Source organism: Anoplophora glabripennis, unplaced genomic scaffold, assembly GCF_000390285.2.
Source record: "Anoplophora glabripennis isolate ALB-LARVAE unplaced genomic scaffold, Agla_2.0 scaffold225, whole genome shotgun sequence".
NCBI lineage: Eukaryota > Metazoa > Arthropoda > Insecta > Coleoptera > Cerambycidae > Anoplophora > Anoplophora glabripennis.
In genome coordinates, this window is record NW_019416658.1 from 368,210 (window position 1) to 388,690 (window position 20,481).

Below are 20,481 nucleotides of genomic sequence, written 5' to 3' on the forward strand. Positions count from 1 at the left end.
GCTCGGAGTATTTTCGATATGGATGGGCGTTATGCGATATTATTGCATGACTTACACTATAATAAAGTTTTATTTGTAGTTCCATTGCAGTTATAGCCTACTATTGGAGATACGTGAGGGGTTTTTCGTTGCAAATAAATTCCACAGGTAACTATTTATTTTAAAAGTGCTCTAGCTATATTATATTCGATACGGTCCTGTCTAGTTTTTTTTGTAAGAAAATTTAGCAGATGTCAAATATTATAATTCATTATAAAATATAATATTTTATTCTAACATTAAATGCAAATAAAAATATTTGAATTTGCATACAGGGCGTAGTTTAGATAGAGGCCTTTTAAAAATTAGCGCACAGCTTTATTTGCACTATTTTTGTTTTGGCTTTATCTAACTAATAACAATCATTTAGTTATACATATTTACCATATTTGAAAAACAAATTTGATGTCTTCGAAAGGTACTTACCTAATTCCAACAGCAAATTTGCTTTATATTTATTTCCATTCTAAATTTGGAAATCATTTTTTCCTCTTTTTTTTTTCGTTACTTCGTTCTGCGCAATAGTATACAGGATGTCGCGTTTATACTTCCAAAAAACTGGGGAGGTGAGTTCCTTTTGGAAATTTGAAATTGTTACTTTGAAGTGGGTTTTTCTTGATTACTTATCTTTAAATTGGCTAAAGATAAAAATGTCAAAATTTTAACAATAATAAATAATATCAACTGTGTCTTAAGAAAAACGCGCAAATCATTTTAGTCCTGATAGCAGTGGCGTGGATATGGGTAGATTGAGGGATATAATTGAAGGAAAAATATGTTACAAGTCGAAATTTTTTAAAAACAACCTAAAGGCTCTATAAAGCGTAAAAGATTATACAAAAAAAGGTAAACTATAACCCTCTTAACCCGGTTATGTTGCTTAAAGTAGCCTCATGTTTTGAAATGCTGTTTTTATATTGTTTACTTATAACAGAAATGGACCGAGAAATTGAAGCGGCATAGACAAAGACGGATTGTCGGGGATTAAATTTTAACTACCTGCTACAATTTAGTACAGTCCGATCGTACAAAGTTTTTTTAAAAGTACACCTCATCCTATACCGATAATACACAATATAAAAATATTGAATATAAGCACCAGTACTACATTTATTTACGATTTGCATACATAATAAGCTTTTATTACTCTTTCATTTCTAAACAGACTATAGTTGAAAATCGATAAGATGAACATTTTTCGAGAAAAAAGAAGGTGAAGCTCGTTGCTCACATAAAGGGGCAGAAGTAATTTTAAAATATTAACATGAAAATTGTGTTATATCAAAACTAGGTAGGTATTTTAGTAATTTTTGGCATTATGTCGTATAATCAGTATAGTCCGACATGCATTTGGTATATCAACTGAAAAGTTTCCATATCGACAAGTTCGTCACCCCAGTAGTTTTGTTGTAATTGCCTGAAGGTTTAAAAAAAAGGTTTTTTTTTTTGGCTCATAATGGAGAATATGCTCCTCCGCGGTTAGTAAGAACCTCGGTAAGAACTGTGGATGTGGAAGAAGCAGTTTTAATACTATTGAAGATAATCTACATGCAAGTGTAAGAAAAAATCCTGCTGAATTCAATGTTTTAAAGTCTGCAGTCCACACAACATGAAGAGAACAGCAATTACAGCCCTATCATCTAACTCTTAGTTCACGAAATTTTGACCCAGGATAACAGTGCTAGACTAGATTTTTGTAACTGGTTCAGAAATAAAGAAAACGACGACGAGTTGTGTTTTACAAAATAAAAATATAGAGTACTTATATAAATTTGCGCACCAGTCACGATGATCCAAAGATAACAATTGCGTTAATATTCTCAACATCGATTTGCTATTAATGTATGGACTGGAATTATCGGTGATCATTTATTAGGGCCTGTTGAGCTACCGCCACGTTCAGTATTTAAATTTCTTAGAAACTACTTTGCCAAATCTGCTAGAAGATGTGCTCCTGAATATTAGAAGACACCGATGTGTTATGCATGATGGTGCACTATCCATTACACTCAAACTGTGCCGCAGTTCTTTAAGAACCGGTTTGCTGGGCGGTAGATTGGACACGGGCAAAATGCAGCTGTAAATTGGCCTGCCTACTCACCCGACCTGTATCTTTTAGATTTTTTTTTTCGGGTATTCATAAAAGGCAACATTTAAATAATTTCAGCCGCTCCGGCACTTTATTGGGATAGTTTTGCGTTGAATAGCAACTTTTTAATATATTTTATTATAAAAAAATATCCGTTAGCCTCACATTTGGCGCTAATTCGGGTATTCATAAAAGGCAACATTTATGCTACATCGGTATAAATTCGCCAGGAACTATGGGCACGAATCTCATTCGACAAGATATTGGAGTTTTGCGAGGAGTTTTGTTTAGGGCTAGGCAACCATTTCTTTGACACATAACTTTATGCATAGAAGACAATGGCGGGCAATTTCAACATTTTATTTATTTAAGTACATCATATTTTTGCTTTTTTGAATTTGATTAATATTCATATTAAACGTTTTTTATTATTACATCTTTGTTATTGTTAAACAAATATTGAAACTTAAAATGTAAGTAATTTTCGTATTTTTAATTTGCTTTAAATAAATAAAATTATTTACAATTTAATTTTTTGATATATTGTTACAATTTATGTTTTCAAATTAACTATAATGTAACCATAATAGCATACTTTTTCAAGTTAATATTTTTAAATTGTCGATTTTCAACTTTTTGTACTATCCTCTGGGTAAAGCCCTTAGGATGTTTAAGAAATTTTAACTTTTAACATATTTCTTCTTCGATTATATCCCTCAAACCACCGTATCCACGCCACTGCTATTCGAAATATGTAATACAATTTGCATGTTTTTCTTAAGGCACAGCTAATTCGTGTGCAGATTTTGAAATTTTTATCTTTAGCCGATTTAAAAATATTAAGAAAAATCCTTTTCAAAGTAATAATTTCAACACCCTGTATCTCGAAAACGGAACATTAATGAAAAAAACCTTACACAAATTACCTCTGCTATTTTTCCTAGAAGAACTCGCCCCCCTCAATTTTTTTACGGGACACCTTGTATATGAACAACTAAATTTCGTCCCTGCGCCAATTTTGCTATTTCGCAGACATGAACCACCCTTTCCTCTTCACCTAATCCACACTATCTCGGAACGCGCTATAACCCCTATCTGGCATCAACAAATTTCCTCCCCGACCCCGTCATCGCCACATTTTGACAGTTACCCATTTCCCGGTGGTTTATCGCTGAGATGTTGACAAAATCCAGCTCAACCGACAATAGGAATAGTTCCATTCGCCCCCCTCACCCCCAACCCCCCGTTTATGGGCGAGAGATCAACCGGGCGAACCGCAGAACGCCACATCGTTCGGTGTTCTATTTTCCGCCCGCGTTTCTCGAACTCGTTAAAAAGGAAAACAAACATTATGAAACGGCGGCCCTCTCGCGTGGGGCGGGGAGTATTTTACGTCTCATTCCGCGATCGCGGCCGGCCAGGGTCGTAGAGGGCCGGGGTTGCTATTTTAACCCTGTCCGAGAAGTTGGCCGTGAGGCGACAGGCTTGAAATCAAGTTCGCCGCACAAACAAAAGAAATCTAAAAGTAAATGTGTTTTTGCCGAGGTTTCTGCGATAAAGGTGGCGTTTTTTTTTTTTGATAAATTATAACATTCAACTTGATATTTGTGGTAATTATTTAATAATTTTCATATATTTTTTAATACATAAAATAACATTAACCATTATTACGGACGTTATAAGGCTACGTCGCTAAAGTGACGTCATACGCTTTGCATGTGACGTCACTTGAGAGATGACAGATGTATCATTCGACAAAGCAATGAAACGAAACGATATATGTTTATGTAGGCAGTAAAAGTTCAGTGAAAATAAATTGATATAAAATGCACTAAAGTGCATATCGCAGATTTGGTTATGAACAACAAGAAACGGTACAACTTTTAATTCATTGTTAGCACATTGGTGGGTCCTTTTAGAATGTTTATTCAGACTTATTAATACGTAGACACTCACACAGAAACTGACTAACAAAAACTAAAGTAGAAACTGCTAATAATCTAAAATTGTACAAGTAATTTTTTTGGTTGCTACGAAATACGGCGCAATAAAGGGTACGACACGCGCAATCTACGGCTACAAATATTCGTCTCTTTCTATGTAGGGGACTATTCCAGAGGTTCTCAAAACATTTTAACAGTTTTGATTAATTTTAAGCACCGTTTTACTGTTTCTATGGTTTTGATTATTGAAAATGCTGGTATTAACAAGCAGTCGACAGTCGAAAATTAAGTCTTGACCATTGATATTTTTCTTATGTAAACCGAAGTATTTCTTGTTGAGAAGATTTTAAAATAGCAAATGTTGCAACAATTACGGCTTATGGAAATATTGAACAGAATCAAATAAAAAAAAATGTTAAAAATAATTTTTAACAGAAATAATTTTTGTTTTTTTACTTAATCTGGCATTTCTTTGATCATGGCACTTAATTTAATAAGTGGGACATATATCATTCTGATAGAGGCTGCATAACATATACCTGCTAATTAAAAATTTTTTTAGTGAACCCCTTAAATCTCATTCGAAAGTTTTTTAGTGCCATATTTTAAAAACAATATCAGAATTAAAAGTTATGCCTGTCTTTTGGAAAACCAAGAATATGAACCTTAGGTATATTTTTTATCATATCCTTCACATAGAGGCAAAATTAGGAAAAGTATTACAAGAAACACTTATCACTATTGTCAATTATATATGAATTATTAATTTAAGCGCCGATTCACTAAACTTTTGGTAATAGAGAGATGCGAAGGCCTACTAGGTATATTAGTATAACATCTTTCACAGCCCAAACTATAGGTATGCTTTACACAATGGGTTTAAATTGAATACTTTTGGTGTACCTCAAAGATCCAATCTTTGACTACTTCTTTTTATTTTTTTGATTAATGATATATCTTCAACACTGAAACGCAGTGTTTGTTTTTTTGCCGATTTAAAACTTTTTTAAAATATATATTCTATTGATTGCTTAAACTTACAACAATGAGTAGATTTAGTTGAAGAACAGTGTTGAAAATCAGTTAGAACTTAATGTTAATAGGTAAATATAAGAGTTTTCATTTAGACATAAACCTCAATCGCTTTTATTTAATTTTTTCTTTTTAAGTCTTAAATTATGCAATAGTGAAAGATCTTGGAGTAATCATGGATGGCAATTTTTCTTTCTCCAATCATATTAATCATATGGCCAATATTGTTATTAGAAATTCTTCATCTTCAACGATATTGCTGCCTGAAAAATAGAGACGTTTTAGGTCTTTATTTTTCTCTAGTAGTCGAGGCTTGAATATTTTATCACTATTTCATATCATAAGTTCAAAGGAGTTTTCTGAAATGCGTATTGATGGGCGTTATTGTCGACCTAGGGGATATAATCATAATTTATTGTTAGAAAAATTGAATATTCAGTTTTTACACACCGAAGAATGCTTGCCAGTTTGTCATTCTTGATTAAATTATTTCATAACCAGGTTGACTCTTCATCCATATTAAATATGTTGCACATACGAGTTCTTAGGCTGAGATCACGAGATAACTGCATATTTGATTGTTACAATGTAAGAACAGGTATGACATCTTCTGTATCTACAGGGTGTTTCTGAAATAAATGTGTTCCTTTAAAGGAGTGATAAAGGACGGGAAAATAAATAACTCATTCATAAGTTATTGCGAGAACCTTAGGCCGACCCTGTTTAATCAACTGATCAGCTGTTCACAATACAGTAACCAGATCAAGTTCAGTGTGGTTCTTTGCACGGCATTGGTGCGGACGTTTTCTCATCAATTGTATATTGATTTATTTAGTTTTATTTCAGTCATTAATTAAGTATATGGAAGTGCGAATATGATTTAAATGTGACTTGTCGTTTGTATAATGTTGTGTACATTCTTCTTCTTAAACTAACTTACTTTTTTTTGTTCTGTAGATGGAATACTTCGGTTGGGCAATAAAAACATCATTATTATTACAAGTGGTAATGCAATAATCATTTCCTACAATGTAATATATAGGAGGTCTCGGAAGAGACTAGGCAATATATTTTTACAGCAAAATGCCCGCTTTTGTTTCCTGCTGCGCCGCCCATGCTCGTACCGTGCCAGTTTTCTTTGCACCAGCACATCTCGTACATGTCTAAAATGTCTATGGCTGTTTAGCTATAATTTGAATATGGTAAAGTGTGACGGTTGCGGAATTTGCAACAAAATATACGATTCACGGTCTTACCTTCCGATCCCAGAACGTGAGAAGAAAATTTGTTTTTTTTTTCTTGGAAATTTTCGGTCTATCGAAGAGGGAGGCTTTTTTGGGAAATATTTATTTTTCCGGTGCCTGTGGAATACGTTGAGACAAATAAAAAAATTAGCGGCGGGGCACGAAACGTCCCGAAAATTCGAATTCCAGTGGCGTATCTCACTGGAATTAAGATATTAAGTGAATATTAAACATTAAGGAGCACATTATTTAGTTGGTAATTGCCCTGCGATTTGTTAAAAATGATAATAAAATAAAATATATATGAGTTTCATTGAAATGTCAGATTTGACAGATAAATCAAATTTTTTGTTGAATACGTTACAAATTTACGAGTATGCATATATAGTGCTTGCAAACATTACAATTGCAGAATGTTGAATAGTTACAATTTAGTTACAAACTAATAAAAATAGTTTTACGTATTGTGTTTTGTAATAGCAAATATTTGGAGATAAACAATTGTAACGACTCGGAGAAGAGGTTTAGACCTACTTGCAAATTTTTACTATCATTAAGGGATGATATAGATTTGGATACCTTCAAATTATCAGCATAAAAGATAAAATGTGAATGATAAAAACAGGTGCTAAAATCATCGATAAATATTGAGAAGAATATAGGGCTCAAGTGAGACCCTTGCAGTATACCTGATGTAATTTTGATATAATTTGAAACAGAATCATTTGCTCTTGCATATTGTGTCCTATTGCATACATATGATTTTATCCATCTTCGGAGATTGCCGTGCATACCGTTGTTTTCCAGTTTAGAAAAAAAGTAGGATGATGAATTTAGCTTTAGAAAAACTGGTATACACAGCATCTACACATTTTTCAACCATATTTTCCGATATAAATTGAATTGAATGGCACAAGAAAAACCTCGACAAAACCATTTCCCAGTCAGCTGCCAAAGATCAGACTGGGATTTGAAGTTTCAAACAAAAGAATTTAGGCAATCCGTATTACATCATTATAACCGTCCTACCAACTTTGTAAAATAGGAGAACCTAAATACCTAAACTGGAGATTTGTAGAAGTGAATTTTATCTAGAGGTTAGGGAAAATAGGGTCTTGATTGATGGTTCAAAAATTCCAAATTGTTCTTCAAATACAATTAAAAATATAAAAAATCGTTTTGCAATTTAAAAAGATAATAAACAACAGACCAATAGAATGAAATTAAATAATATAAATTAAATTCAAGGAGTGAAAGTCAACGATAGTATACAGGGTGATGAGCCACCAGTAACGCCTCGGTGGATAGGGACCAAACGGCAAATGCTATAGAAACCTGTTTAGGTGGGTATGTGTAGGTTGATTACGGCTACATTTTAAAAATATCTTGAAATATACAAGGTGTCCAGGAAAAGCGTACCATATCGAAGTTATGTATTTTTAAATGGAACACCCTGTATTTTACTGAATTTTTGAAAGCACCATAAAAAAATAGGTGAACTTTATTAAAGGTTGTGCATACCTAGGACATCTTATTTGTGAGATATTTCAATTTTAGCTCAGTGTAGAAATTTAATATTAGCAATAAAAAAATAATTTTAAGGAAACAGCTTTGGGTGTATTTTAGAGACGACGCTAATTGTAACAAGATTTCGCAATGTTGCCAATATAAATCGAACTAGAATTTAGTTGCTTACCAAATTTTATTGTTTAAATTTAGTTGGTATCAATTGAGTTTCACGAGTTTCTGGTGGAGGTAAAATAACCTCACTTTAAATAAGGTTCGTTTGTTTATTTTTTAATAGTTTATGGATTATAGAAAACTTTTAAGGGAAGTGCCATTCGTTCACATTTTTATTTGTTTTGTTTTTTTTATAGCTACATTGATTATAATGAAAGCGTCTCCGACTTAATATCATACATTTTTTATCATTAAAAGAATAGTTTTTTTTGTTTCCACATTTTACTATGTATTTTGAATGTAAGACAAACATAAATATTGTTTATATATATTTTTTTTAATTTCCGCATCTACACTACGTCTTGAGCATATTGATTTATATTTTGTATAATTTTTACCAAATGTTATTGCTTTTGTTTACATACATTGGCTTTTCTATTACCATCAGAAAAATTCATTAGTAAACATTTTGTATAGCAATAAGTCTAAAATTTCTGTAAATGAATATATTATAAGTCTTTTAATTTGCATTTAATATTACACTTTTCCTAAAAAAAAAAATGCAGCGGTGTTATCAGCCAGGGGTTGATTGTTGATTGTTGTGATTGTGAAATGTGAAATCATTGTCAAACTGCAACTACTGATCCTTCTGATCTATTCATCTGCACTGCCCTCTCATTTTTTCAGCATCGACCTTTTAATTCCTGATATCGCAGAATTGTTGTTTTACCTTAGCACATTAACATTTTTAGGTATATATTAAGATAATTATTAAGGAATATTGCCACTGTAAAATAAATATACCTTGTGTATTCTTTCTAACCTAAAAAAAATATTTTGGTGTTGATTGAAATATTCGCTCAATATTTCAGTCAACGTTTTTAGTCTTTAATACTTATTGCACCAATTCACTTACCTTTAATAAACCTATTTAGCAAAATAAACTAAACAATATAATACTATTATAACTTGGTAAAAGTTAATATTTTAGTACATGACATTTTGTGATTTTAAAATTAGTATTTGTGGAAAATATAAGATCGTGATATACAATTAATTTTACGTTACATTTGCATAAAAAAACAAGAAAAAGTACCAAAAAATTTTAATTTTAATAAATTAATTTAATTTATTATTATTGGGTGTAATTATGCATTCATATTACTACTTTAGTATTATTTTATTTAATGAGAACTACCTACAAAGTATTTTAAATTTTCCCGCGACACCACTTTGATATTAAACTGACTTTGGTAAGTAACTAGATATGTTAAGTTGGCAACGCTGCGAAATCTTGTTACAATTAGTGTCGCCTGTATTTTAGGTCCTTGAGGTTATAAATTATTATATTGGTCGTCACTTAGTATTGTAGGGTGTTCAGAAAACTGGATGTTTTTCACAACTTTAAACAACACAACTTGGTTATTTTAAATGGTACACTCAGTATATTTTTACTTTGAAACTGTGTATAGGTCGATTATCTCCCAAAGTAAAATAGGTATCGAAAAATTATAAGACACAAACATTTTAGGGTTTTTAAAATCTATTACAATAAAGAAAATTTAAGTATACAGAACATAATGGAACACCATGTATATTATTCCATACCTATTTCAATTTTTCTCGAAATTCTAAACAATATTCATATATCACATCATGTAGGCACCTAAACTTAACCGTTTTCGACATAGGTATCGAACTTTGAATGTAACTTTTTATTACTCTAAAATAAAAGAAAAAGAGCCTCAAATTACGGATATTTTGAAAATAACACAAGATGGAAGATATGGATATGATTTAATTTTATTATTAGTTTTTTACACAAAATAAAAAAGCATAAAAGTTCAGGGTTGATAAAAAAGCATGAAACGAAAATATGTATTTTTTAATGAATGTCGTGGATATTTTAAACTTGAAAACAATACTTATGCCAGAATAAAAAAAGAGAGAAAACAAGTTTTAATAACAATAAATATTTTTTTTGGAATTCTATTTTATAAGGTAAAATATTCATCATTTAAGTACGTCCTGACAGTAATAAATTCGCTGAACAAAATTTTGTAGTGAATCTAGAAAGGTGTTGGGAGGAATAGAGGAAATATGCATTATCCTTTCCTGCAACTCTTCGATATTTTGCGGATTACTTTTGTACACTACATGGCCATTCAATTACCCCGCGTCTAATCCATTTATCAGGAAAAATCATAATCACCTTCACTCAATTCTTGTAAGAAATGAACTTTATATGGATGTAATTTTTCCCGTTTGCAAATTTTTTGAATGGAATGTTATGATTTAAAACAGAGGTGTTGTGTCGAATTTACTGGATTTTCTAACACATTCAACATAACATTCAAAGAATTTTCTTCATGTGTAACACTTACTGGTCTTCCACTTTTTCGTCGATCTGTAACACCTCCAGTTTCATAAAAACGCTGCAATGTTTTTGAAACGGTCGATTTAGAAATACGTTCCCGATAGAGATGCAATTCATGAAAAATATCCACTATTTCATCACAACTTCCTCTTCATCACCGTAACCTATGATCATTAAAACTTCAATACGCTCGGTTTCACTTGAACGTGCCATTTTTGCTAAAAAAGTGTTCACACTAAATGTATTTTTGACATGTGTTGATAAACACTTAGACAAAAGAACGACGCGGCATTGTTATAACGAGCGTTCAAATAAAAACGTGGTCGAAGTTGGCTCTGACACATTGGACGTAGGGAGTAGCTTATAGCGACCAACTTAACCTCATTTCTCAACGAGCTGTATAGCAGCTGTCAGTTTCAATAACGTTAATTACTATATAACTTTATTTTAAAGAATAATCGTGATAACAATAACAAACAATTAAAGAAGCTGCGGAAAGTATCCCCCTCCTTGTTATAACAATAAATTAAAGCAGCTGCTGAAAGTGTCCCCCTCCTTGTTCCAAGTACTTTTCACACCTGTTCCTCAAAGAATTAAAGACATTTTCTAAGATGCTCGGGGTATTGTTAATTTCACGAATCTTGTCTATAAGTCGGACCTGCAGATGGTTTAAATCAGGAATAGGCAGTTCAAAAATAGTGTTTTCAAGGTAAGGCCACAAAAAGAAATCACACGGCGTAATATCACATGACCTCGGTGGAAATTCATGTTCAGCATTGAGACTTATTAGTCGATTTTGGAAAATTTCCCTCAACATATTCATCGTCTCGCCTGCCGTATGTGCCCTTGCGCCATCTTGTTGAAAGTAAAAGTTTGTAATTTCGTTTTCTTCCAGCTGGTTAACAAAAGGAGCGATAATTTCTTCTCTATACCTTTGCGCAGTAAGAGTACCATTAAAAAAAATAGGTCCATAAGTCCTCCTTCGATTGAGAGCACATCAAACTCCAATTTTTTGAGCGTGTAGAGGGCCCTCGACAAAAAAGTTATCTGGTTTTTCAGAAGACCACATTCTCATATTCTGTGAGTTTACGTAACCACTTAAATGAAACCAGGCTTCATCAGAAAAAAAAGGTGATATTATGAAGTTCACCGTAGTTGTTTAAAAACCATTCACAAAATACAGCCCGTCGCGGAAAATCAACTTCATGAAGTTCTTGCTGACAAGTTAAACGATAGGAGAACAAACGCAAATCTTTTTTTAACACCATGTGGCAGGTACCGACTGATACTCCCACCATTTGTGATAAAACACGTACAGAAGTTCTTGGCGCATTTTCCATTATTTGCTGGACATTTTCTTTTAATTCTTCAGTCCGCTTTTTAGGTCGGCCGCTTCCTTCTTTTCTTGTTACACTGCCCGTTTCACGAAAAACATTAACACAACGCTGAACTGCACTTTGAAAAATTTTGTACTCAACAACGCCGGGAAATTGATTTTGAAATTCTATGAAACATTCCTCAATAGAATACTTCCATATTCCATCAATCTTGCGTCCATTTCTAAAGTAGGACTCTATGATAAACACTTTTTGTTCTTGAGAAAACACCATTTTAAACGCTTTTTAAAACGAAAATATTCAAATTGATAGCGGCGATATAGCGCTTTGACAGATGACGTTTAAGTTCATTTGCTATACGCTACGCCCTACGTCCAAATTTTCAGAACCAACTTGACCACGTTTTTATTTGAACGCTCGTTAGAAACTTTCAAAGGTAACTTGATGGACTATAAACTTAATGGACTAACATATTTTTGTATAATTTATAAGAATGATTTTCAAAGTTCGATATCTCGAAAACGGTTAAGTTTAGGTACATGATGTGCTATATGAATTTTGTTTAGAATTTCGAGAAAAATTGATATATGCAACTTTGTTTCATCATGACTTTTTAACTGATCCTGATGTATACTTAATTTTTCTTTATTGTTATAGATTTAAAAAATCCTAAAACGTTTGTGTCTTATGATTTTTCCATACCTATCTTACTTTAGGAGATACTTAATATACTGTTTCCATTCATAGCAGCAATCCGGTATATCAAAAAATATTTTAAACTTTTCTGTTTGTAAATGGTTTGTACGCTTATAAATCGTAACATCCTTAGCTTAAGCGTAACTCCTATTGACGCCTTTCATAGGAATACGGGCGACGGTAAATGCTCCTGGAAGCGATTTTCCCAGAAAACGCAGCAGAGCCTCCAACGCGTGTCGCAAAAACCACGTAAACGCCACATGCCCATTTTCCAAACTTCCACCAAGCCAAGACGAAGCCGTCCACGTGGAAGGCCCCTACCAGAGATACCCGACGTCGTCTGGCGTGCATCGGAAAGTCCCCGTATGCAGTTTTCCCGTCTGGAGGGCGATTTCCGGGCAGAGGGAGACGGAGGATCGTCTAAACCGGAACTTGGCGCGTCCGAGCGAGACGTAGCGCGACGTGAGAGAAGGACGGTGCTAGCGGAGAGTGCAGGACGAGGAAGAGGACGGCACCAGGAGTCATTATGAACAAGTGTCACCCGGGGAGAGATTCAAGAGTACAATAATTGTGTTTCCCTCCGCTCGTACTGAAATGAATTAAACATATTGCTGGAGTCGACGGTTCCTTATGTACGGCGCGGCGTACAGGGCGAGCCAAAGTCGCTAAAATAGGTTGTTTACACTCATGTTTTGGTACAAAAATTTGGGAAATACTTTTGGAGAAGAAATCCAAACGTATTTTTACTCAAGGTGGCTTGAAAATTTTGATATTACGTTAAATTAATTGAACTTTTTTTCCCCATAGTTATTGAGTATTTTGCCAACTGTGAAAAAGTTAAAACATTAATGAAAAAAATCCTTGCGCTAAAAATCTCGCAATGAAAAAAGCAGACAAATACAAAAAAACAAAAAAAACATCACTGTACTAGGTACTATCGAAATATATGAAATAGACCTCTGAGTTTGGAAACCGATATTAAGAAAACGTAGGGGTAAAAAAATTTGAAATTTGGACCATATATAGCCTCACTATTACTCTATTGTGTGCTAAAATTTCAGTTAGTTTCGTTATCCCATTTTTTAGTTATTAATGAAAATATTGAAAAAATCACGGTTTTCTGACTACAAAATTGATACCTCTCAGTTTAACTCCTAATTTTTTTGTTAATTGATAAAAAAATTCCGAATTTTTACTGACGATAAGTCGAACTGTTGTCTTTAGTACTGTGAAGGTCATTTGTCCTAAAAGCTCTTCTTTTTTTATTTTGTAGGCAGAAAACCGTGGTTTTTTCAACATATTCATTAATAACAAAGAAATGGCATAACGAAACTAACTGAAATTTTAGTAATAGTGAGGCTATACAATATGGTTCAAATTTCAAATTTTTTTGCCCTACGTTTTCTTAATATCGGTTTCCAAACTCAGGGGACTATTTCAGTTATTTCGATAGTAGGTGAGTCATAATTAGGTCTAAAAAATGTAACCGAAACTTTTTCCCGCTAAAACAAAATAATTGGTCAAATAAAACTTTTCCAAAGATGCAGTGTTCAAGTTCAATAAAAAATAGTATTTTCTTGATATTTTAAGAACGGTTTGACAAATTGTTTTGAAATTTGGTGTAGTAAACGTCAGTCATAGTCCAAGAATTCTGTGTTAAATGTTAAATTTGCAGAAATTATTACCTGAAAAAAAAAATGACCGTATAGGAAATTAAATTTTAAATTGAGTTTCTTCTTTTTTAAACTCGATCCAAAGTGGCGAACATGACCAAGAAAATTAACAAATTTGCAAAAAACGGTTTTTCTAAAACAATTAAAAAATATAGCACTGATTGAAAAATTTTAAATGAGGAAGTTATAGGTTTTAAAAATATCTATCGACTGACTTTTTACATATCGATTGCTTTGTTACTTTTCGAAATACAGTGTGTCCAAGATAAGGATGGGATAGCATTAGGATATAGGAAACGGTAAGAGATACGGGGTGCCTTAAATTAGAAAATTTTGCAAAATCGTTTTACGAATTTTAAAATAAATTGCATATTTACAATGCCACTTTTTTTGCTCTATCCAATGGCGTCAACATTTTTGCAGTCCGACGGTTCGTCTTCGAGGGGCCATCATCAGGTTAATTTTTTTTATGACAAAATCTAGTCATCTTTAATTCTGAATTAGATGACATTACTATTGTAATCGCTTAAAAACGTGTTTAGCTATCATTTGAAATTTTTCCTGAGTACGGCTCTGAACGCTTTCAAAATATCTATTGCAGGAAGTCATAACAGTATAAAAGTCAATACAGCACAAAATATCCAACATTTTTTTTTACTACATTAGCAATACTAATTAGAAATAATAAAACATTTCATAAATTCGTATTATTTTTTTATTAGGTACAACTTTTTTAAATTAAATTAAAAAACCGTTAAAAATCTTCTCTTTTCTCTTCTTCTATAACTCGTTTACATTTACGTTCCCATACTTCCTATTTACTGCAAGCATAGCTCGCGGCAAGCCAAAAAAGTACATTTTGAAAAATTTAAAACTATTAATTATTTTTCGGTTTATTTTCTTTGTAGAGTTGTATTACCATGCTATTAAAAAATTTTGACGATTTTATTTTAAGGATCAAAGAATGACTGAAAAAATTTCACCTTTTTTTGAAAATAACTATTTCAATTTTTACTTTTGACAACTTTTATGGAAAACAATTTTTCACGAATTAAAAAAAAATGTTTTTCTGTGACTTTCCGGTGCTGAGAACTTTTTTATTTAAAAAAAAAGAGAGGACGCAATTAACATTTTACAGCGATGTGCTTTATGAAGGTTAATACTGAATACTTATATTTTCAAGAAAGAAATGATAGAATATGTAAATTGATGGCTATATCAACGACAAAAGTGCGTATGTGCTATCAAAGCCATGGAGGCCGATACCCGATATGCTATTCCGTATAAAGGTTCGGAAAGTACCGAATAAGATCCACTTCTTATTTGTGGAAGGGCGAAATAGGCGGTGACTATTAGACGCCTTTATTATAGCCATCTTTCTCTATCGCACTGATTTCTATGACTTACTTTATCACACTCACGTAACGGCAGATGGACCATCGGTACTTTCCGACCCTGTATAACCCTATATTGTATATTGTATCCTTTACGAATCAATAAAAAATTTACAATTTTTAATTAAAAACCTGTTTTCTATCAAAATTGCTTCTTACGTGAATTTTAAAATTAAAATTTCTAATAGCAAGATACATAACAAGAGCACAATTGTTTTCGATTTCACATTATATCAAAAATACTTTGCTTTGCGCCGTAACAATATCGAGAATAAAATTCAAGATTCAAAAAGAATGTCTTCGAGAGTGGTTGAAGTTTTCGATTCAGTTGCTTCGTCAGCATCGATACTTGGGTAAATCCATGGAAAAATAATTCCTGCGCCACATAATTGAAGCTTCAGAACGAGATAAGGCCTTGAGAGGTCATCTTCACGTCCAGAACAATCTTGATCCACTGCGATATTGAAAACCTCAAATTACAATTTTTCAAAGAAAATGATGGTACTTGATTAATTTGAGTTCCAAAATCTAAAAAAAAATCAAATTGGTAACAGTAGTGTGAAAAAGTTTTTTTGTTTCAGTTAACTAAAACATATTTTTGGTACTTACGAAAGTTTGCTGAATTGTGTTTGCAGTTTTAATAGCTACATCAAGTTTATCATGCCTCATTTCACGTCGGCAACTGCTGTGACATTTTGACCACCACCACCAACAAGAATTGTTGCGGAGCATCGTCGGAAACAATGCCCGGTATATAATTCGTAGTTTTGGCGATTTTAAATACCTGGCAGTGCTTTTTCCCATGGCTCCAATCTTATTCAGGCCTATTCTCAGACATTTTTTATAACTAACGAAAAATCATATACCATTAACGTTCGGAAAGCGAAAAATCAGTTACTTTTGTAAATATCCTAGTAATGGACCAGTAGTAGTAGAATTTCGTACAACTTTATTTTAGTGTCTGGTACTGTTTACTACCAAATCATCGAAAATAGAATGCAATTTTCATTTGATGTAATTGATGTGTTCTATCTGGCACCCATTATGTTAAGAATAGATCAGTATAACTAAAAATATTTTGTTTTACATGCAAATATGACATTTTTATTACTAAATATATTTCATATTGTAGGGGTAGGGTAATACGTACACCTATAATAAAACCAGAAATGACAAACCAAAATTTCATGATTTAATATATATAAAGTTAAATCTAATGAAAAACACACATGCACTTAATAAGCTAAAATAATACATGCACCTGCAAAATAAAATAATAGTCCAGTCATTATAGACATGGAACAGCCTGTTTCGGGAAAAAAATAATATTAGAAGTTTTTCTGCGGAATATTGTTCGGAAATGTGTTGTAAATAAAATATCAAAAAATCAACTCGAGACTAGTTGGGAAACTTTATTTAAACAATGGTCAAATTTATGGAAAAGTGGTTTTTTAACTCGCGTAAAAAAACTATTATTCATAGCGAAAAGAGGTTTATACAAAAAAGGTAGGTATTAAATAAACTGTTAATTGTTAAGATAGGTAATTATTATAAAATAAAATAATAACCTCTATACTTTAGTTTTCTTCGAATTAAAAAAAAAATCGTTGTTGTAAGTTGATTAGAAGCCGAGGTAATTTTTTTTTTTTATTTAATCGCAGTGACCTTAATTATTAATATTAAGAGCCGAAATTTGGAAAGAGTATACATTAAGAGCTATATTTTCATCTCATACATTAACATTAAGGTGAATTCAACTATTTAATTGCGAAAAAGAAGATAGCGGCGATGCGTTCTATTACTTGGTCTAGCGAACGAGTGGGGAGAGCGAGGCGGAACATGCGCTCTTAACAATTTAATAAATATTAACATTTTTTCAGCCATTTTTAAACAAATTAAATTTGAAAAACTAAATTCTCAGTAAATGCATATGTCAATACAACTATTTAGGTACAAAAACAACTAATGATTGAAACCCTACAACGCCTGTGAGCTTGGGAAAAATGAATTGAAAATAGCATCTTCTTAGATAGTAAATTCCGCCAACGCCAAGCTAATGAAGCTTTTGGGCTGAAGTTTTTACCACTTATTAAGAGTGCAAAAAGCACTCAAACATCCTGAATTACAAGAGTCTGCGATGGAAATTGGATTAATTATTAGCAATTGAAAAAAGCGGACATTTTCGACCATTTTTGAGCTCTTGCACATAAACAAATTATCGGAATTTAATCGGACTTGTCTTATTTTACAGATTTATTTAATACCTACCTTTTTCTCTATGAATAACAGCTTTTTTACGCGAGTCAAAAAAACACTTTTCCATAATTTTGACCATTGTTTTAACAAAGTTTCCCAACTAGTCTCGAGTTGATTTTTTGATATTTTGTTTATAACACGATTCGGAACAATATTCCGCAGAGAAACTTCTAATAGTATTTTTTTCTCTAAAAAAAGCTATAATGACTGGCCTATAATAAGAAAGTTTGCTTTAAATAAAAGTTCAAAGTAAAAGTTTGACAGCTAGGGACAAGTACAAAAATTATTTATTTTTGTAAATAAAAAAGGATATTACTTAATTGTATACGCTTATTCGGAAGCGAAGGGCAGCATAGAAGCTCCATTGCTTAACATAGAGCACAGAGTATTCTTAACGCGCATGCTCGGAAAGAATAGCCTTATACGCAGGTGAGATCTTGTTGATATGTCATCGCCGTCATCATTATCGTATTTTCTCTTCTTTTGTTTAATCTTGGCATTTTCTACTTCTAGTAAGTATTTTTATTGTTTTTCTTGGTGCTGTGCTGTATCAGTGTGTTTATCGAGTGTTTATTTCTTCAAGTGGTTTTTATAGACGTACTCAACCATAACCAAACTTTTCTCGAATGATATCTTCTTGCGAGGCTACTTCGTTTACATGAAGTTATCTTTAATGCGCATGCTCAGTAACATTAATATAATTTTAATTTATTAAAAATTTAAATATGTACATAAATTCTATAATTTCTGTAATTCTTTTAGTCATTTGGGGTTTGAAACTTCTTAAATATTTCTAATATTGCCAAAATATCGTCCATGGCATGTCCAAAATACATAAGGTCGAAAATCGATCTAGTAAAAATATGAGAAATTTTTCATGACAATGTGTACTATGGGTTTGCCTATTATTGGGCGTATGTGACGTCACTACTAAAAAGGTCTATTATCAAAATTTCTTAACACAGCATGTTTTAATCACAATTTTCATGTCAGAAAGATTAAATTGGATTTTCAGTACACCTTGGCAGTAAAGGTTGCATTGATATTCTGCAGTAAACCTAAGATAGAAAAAACAAATTTTACTGACTAGCACATAAATAATTATGAAAATTTTTGATACAAGAAGGGAATCTGGAAATATAGTTGTATAAAAATAGTCAAAAGGACAGTATTTATGTTAGAAAAATAGTCGTAAAAGTGTTAGTTTTTAAGAAGTGAAGGTACATTAAAACAACCAAAAAAGACTCGTAACCAGAAGTGTTGCATTTCAGTAAAAACTTTGGAACTCTAGAATAATAAATTTGCATTTAAAGACAATGTTGGTATAAACCTATAGTTTACTACCCATAAAAAATTTTCATATAATATGGCATTGCAGAATATTTCCAGAAAAGTCTTTGATAGTAATTTGTTTTGCATACTCTATTTAAGAACTACCAGAAAGTTCCAGTCAGTCGAGTTTGAGCCATGTCGAGACAAACGTCTCTCTAAAACAAAAAAGTTAACTTAATTACATTGTAAAAACAAACGTCAAAATAGTGAGGTTATAACCAAGTGAACCAAGTACAAAATGTTAAACGAATAAGTTTTACCTGAAGATATACATTGCACCCCAAGCGAGGTAAGAATAAAATTTCAAATGGTAAAAAAATTTACCAAGAACAAGCCTGGAGAAAGATTATCTTCAAGTTTCAATACAAATTACTCAAGTTAGGCAGTTCACATTACACTTTCGTGAAGATTTGGTCGTCGCGTTACCAGTATTGGAAATAGAAGCAGATGAAGATACCAAGAAGCTCAAATAAGTATAGAGGAAATTAATATATCGGTTGGCTCAAAGAAGATAGAAAGGAAACAGAAGGAACCCAAACTAAAAGTCCGTAAACTGGAGTTACATAAGAATATTTGTAAAAAATATTAGTATAGGTTTTAACATGATTCAGTAATTTCCAAATTGTTTTATTTAAATAAAGTTATGAAATAATTAAAAAAATATATGTAATAATTTCGTCATTCGTCAATTTTTACGGGTGGACGCGCGGCATTTCAGTTGGGCCGCCCTGTAGCGGTCGCAAATCGCGCGGGATCTGCTGCGGCAGGGAAATCGACTGCGGCCGGGATCCGGCGATGTTCTTTTATTAATTTTAACCAAATATCGCTTGGGCCAGCTGTTTTTTATCTGCGTGTGCGGCGGGGTTTTTCTTATTTAAGATTTGCCCGGGCCGTCCTGAGATCGTCGCCTGTTTTTTCCGCCCCCACCCCCCTTTCTGCAACACCGCCGCCCCCCGACCCCTCCGGGGACGTTACACATTAATGAAGAAAGGGGCCGCGACACGTTCCTTGCACGGATTGCGATCCATTTTTAAAGAAATGCGGGTAGAAGGAGACGAATCGGGCTGGATTGGTTGTTTAATATTTCAGGGTTGCCGTGTGGCCCGCAATGATTTTATGGAGGCGGTCTACTTGGAGAGGATCTTCGCCCGCACGGTTGGAAATTAGTTTTCCACCACCTAGATTGATTTGCAATTAGGTACGTCCCTCCAAAAAATGAAATGGAAGACTAAACCCGTCAAACAAGAAACTTTACAATATATTTCAACAAAGTTCCATTCATTTTATTATGTAATTCTAGAATATTTCAAAGCAATGTTTTAACTAGAAAGTTTACTGGAAGCGAACAGCAAAAAGTTTCTGAAACAATAATACAGTCTTCATAAATGA

General features: G+C 32.6%; 1 protein-coding gene across 1 annotated transcript in view; it reads left to right on the plus strand.

Annotated features, from left to right (window-relative positions):
- LOC108908010 (homeobox protein PKNOX2-like) overlaps positions 1–20,481 on the plus strand; it is a 36,362-nt gene that overhangs the window by 628 nt on the left and 15,253 nt on the right. The window lies entirely within an intron of this gene.